The sequence below is a fragment of the Epinephelus moara genome, chromosome 17, assembly GCF_006386435.1.
Source record: "Epinephelus moara isolate mb chromosome 17, YSFRI_EMoa_1.0, whole genome shotgun sequence".
Classification (NCBI taxonomy): Eukaryota; Metazoa; Chordata; class Actinopteri; order Perciformes; family Serranidae; genus Epinephelus; species Epinephelus moara.
In genome coordinates, this window is record NC_065522.1 from 26,860,870 (window position 1) to 26,864,931 (window position 4,062).

Sequence of the window (4,062 nt, forward strand, 5' to 3'; positions counted from 1 at the left end):
TAATAGCTAACAGTTAGCCCAGCTAATCTACGATAACCATGTTATTAATTACAAAACGTGCACACAGAAATAGTAACGTTTGTTCAATCATTGTGTTTATAGACTTAACAAACATCAGATTAGTCTACACGGTGATATAGTGACGTGAAAAATGTGATATATAGCTAAACTCTGCAGGGTTTCTACCCGAAGTATTTGTAAACAACACGGCGATTCCCTGGGGGCACCGCTGGAAGTGAAGGGCGTGAGCGATCCCCGAGGCCCCTGCACTTCCGTTAGTCGAAAAATTCCGGGCTGTGCCTCCAGAGGTAAATGAAGAAAAAAAAAGGTTTTTTTAGTTTTTATTTATTTATTTTTTATTTTTATTTATTTATTTATTTATTTTTTACTGATGGATTTCCAGATTGGGTATCGCATACTAGCGCACTATTCACCATGCTGAAAGTGTTTGGTGGAAACTGACTTAATGGACAGCTACTTGACAGAGACAGCAAACTAGCTGGACGACATGGCCAAACACAAGTATGACACTGAATATATTAAACTGTGTGGACCTTGAACTAATGACTAAGGAGAAGTCTGGACCCCGTGGCTGGACCAGTTGGAAACTTCATGTTCACAGTGTCCTGATTTCTACCCTCGTTCAAAATCTATGGGGAGTTTATAAACAATATAATTTTGGAAAGGTTAGTGTCTGACAAACCCCAAAGCCAATGTTTCCATTTCTGTCAAAGTCTCTGTGGAGGCCATCTTCTTTGATTTGAGGTATAGTGACAAATTTAGTGTAATTTTCAAGATATAAAGGTCAGCTTGGGCTCAAATTGAAGCTCATCAACTCTGGGAGTTTTCTTTATACAAGTGACGCAGTGATATTAAGATGGAATGATGAAGAGGGATGTTGTGTGTGATATTTTGAAATAGAATGTCAGCAAACCCCAGGATCTTATTTTGGTACTTTCCCCTTTGTGTCAGAATACTCCCTGCCAAATTTCATGCTTGTATGATCGATTAGTTAGTCAGTTTGTGTTGTTGTGTGAATCCAAACTAACTCTTTAACCCTTTGAAACCTGGAGTGACATCACTTTTCTTGTGCAACTTCCAGGTGCCTATTGCAAGTATTTAAACTTTTGAACCCTGAGATAATTGGTGCGGTTGCTTTCAAAAACATGGGAAAAAAGGCAACGAGCAACTTGGAAAGGAATCTCCCATCCCATATGATTGAATGACTGTCTGCATGTTCTGTCTATTTTCACAACACTAGTAGCATTAGACCATGCAATTGTATGCAGTATGCAGAATGCAGTCCGGGTGATGTTTTGAATATGAGGTGCAAATGAGAGGGCGCTGTCCAGAATGACGCCGACGCTCTTGACTTGGGAGGAGAAGGGTACAAGGAATCCGTCAATGATGATGGGTGGAGCTGGGGTGTGTTGTCGTTGCCGTTTAGCTTCAGGAAGTTCCTGCTCATCCAGCTCCGGATGTCTTCAAGACAGGTGGTGAGGGAGGTGGGAGGGATGGCAGTGGTGGGTTTGGAGGAGATGTAGACCTGTGTGTCGTCGGCGTAGCAGTGAAAATGGACCCCATGGTGACGGAGGATTGTGCCCAGGGGGAGGAGGTAGATGATGAACAGAAATGGACCAGAGACTGACCCCGCATTGCTACGTATCAATTTATTTTGCCTGTTAATTTATTTTTTAAACGTTCGTAACGTAAAGTTGATGTTTGTGTACTGTCAATTTGTGACTATATGCTTTGTATATTTTGAAAAGATAAAATAAAATATACTAAAAAAAAAAAAAAGAAATGATCAACAACAGATTTAGATTTTTTAAAATAGGGAAAACTATGTTTATTATTACATTTTAAAATTATGTTACAGAATTATTAGGTAATTTCCTTCTTTGTTGTTCTTTTTTTTTTTTTTAACTTTATTTCTTTTTAAGTGTTTTTTTTTNATGATGAACAGAAATGGACCAGAGACTGACCCCGCATAAAATAAAATATACTAAAAAAAAAAAAAGAAATGATCAACAACAGATTTAGATTTTTTAAAATAGGGAAAAACTATGTTTATTATTACATTTTAAAATTATGTTACAGAATTATTAGGTCATTTCCTTCTTTGTTCTTTTTTTTTTTTAACTTTATTTCTTTTTAAGTGTTTTTTTTTTGTTTTTAATTTTCTCTTTTTACTAATTTCTTTCAAAAAATTTTGGGTCATTTCTTCTTTCGTTGCCTTCTTCCCGTGTTTTTATAAGAAATCAAGCCAATTTGAGCGACAGCACTTGTCTTGTGCTGCTTTCAGATGCTGTTCGCAAATATGAGCTTATCAGAGTGATTTCTTTCAGCAACATGGGAAACAAGACAATGAGCAACTTATATTTAGAAAAAAAAATCGGGAAAAAAGAAAAAAATCTCGGGAAAACTATATTTATAGTTAACATTTGTTATTATATTTTAAAATTATGCTAAAAAAATATTAAAATTTTTAAGCACTTAAAAGGTCATTTTCTTGTTTGTTTTTTAACTTTCTTTTTTATTATTTTTCTTTTTACTAATTTTCTTGTTTATAATTTTCTTGCTAATTCTTTTGGGTAATTTCTTCTTTCATTGCTCATTGCCTCTTCTCTTTTTAAAAGAAATGACTCAGGTTTCAAAAGGTTAAAACACAATAAACACTCTAGTTTTCAGCTCTTAGACCAATATAATGGCTTTATTTCCCCGTTGGAAATCACTGTCTGACAGCGAGGTAAAGTGGGGAAAATACTCCAAATATAGCGTACACGTAAGCTGATACTGACTTTTTTAGGTGTTTAGCTGTCTGCTTCTCCAAACTGAGGCTGTTGACTATGGACACGTACCTCATATAACCCACTTTAAAAGATCCAAACTCTCCCTTTAATGCTTTTATACTTGTTCCTTTTATTTGTTTTTTCATAATCTGCAGAACAAAACTGCAGGTCTGGCATCACATGTAAAACTGGAAGCCAAAAAATGTGGGTGTTACTTTATTTTGACCTTCGGGTTCCTCAGTCATGTGTCATTCAGCTGAGAAACATTTCCAAGTTACTGTAATGTCCTTCCTACCGAGCGATGACTTACATCATCTCGTTCATACATCATTCCTTCTCTTGGCTGCAGTATTTCTACTAGTTATGTTTCCTGCCACAGATTGACGTTTCTGTATTGCACCACATATTATGACTTGGCACGTCGGCCGTGTTTTATTCTCTCCGTCTGTACAGTACTTTATATTTTAACGACCATCTTGTGTCACTGCTAATCTCACTTTATTGGTTTCCAGTTAGTTGTGGTATTCCCATTCGGCACTCCTCTCTTTGTGAAGAAGCGCTTATCACTGATTCAGGATCTGATATCTTAAGCTGCGCATCCAGGTGCTTTGAGTTCGTTATGACGTGTGGGGGCAAAGTGGCCTCGCCCTCAGCCAACACTTCATTTCTGCTCCTCCAGTATCCCCTCAAGTTTCAGTTTCCTTTACCTGGAAAAGAGTGGAGAAAATGAGAGTCAGAAGACACAGGGCTGGGTGAGGAGGAGGAGGAGGTGTGTATGTTTGATGGAGGAAGGCAGAGGCAGGTGTGTAGGTGGAGAGGCCACACACACTTCCTGTAGTAGTCAGTAATCAATGATGAAATTCGAACCTGATTCATAATGTGGATCAGATTTTTTTAAGTTTACTAATTTATAACAGTCATGACTGATGTTGGTGAAGCAGCGCCTCCTGCTGGAGAAATCATCTGGTCATGTAGTGTCACCTGTTACTGCTCTCAGGTATATTGAGGTACCGGTGTGACTCTTATTGCAGCGTTTAGTTGTGCATCTTACTATATAATGACGAAAACTCTGTCTATCTGTGTGTCTGTTCCACGTTGTTCTCCTCACTGACTTGGTCAATCCATGTGAAATTTGGCACAGTGGTAGAGGGTCATGGGAGGATGTGAATGAAGCAATATTACATCAATTGGCCAAAGGGGGGCGCTATAGCAACCAACTGAAATGGCAAACTTTGAATGGGCATATCTCATGCCCCGTATGTCGTAGAGA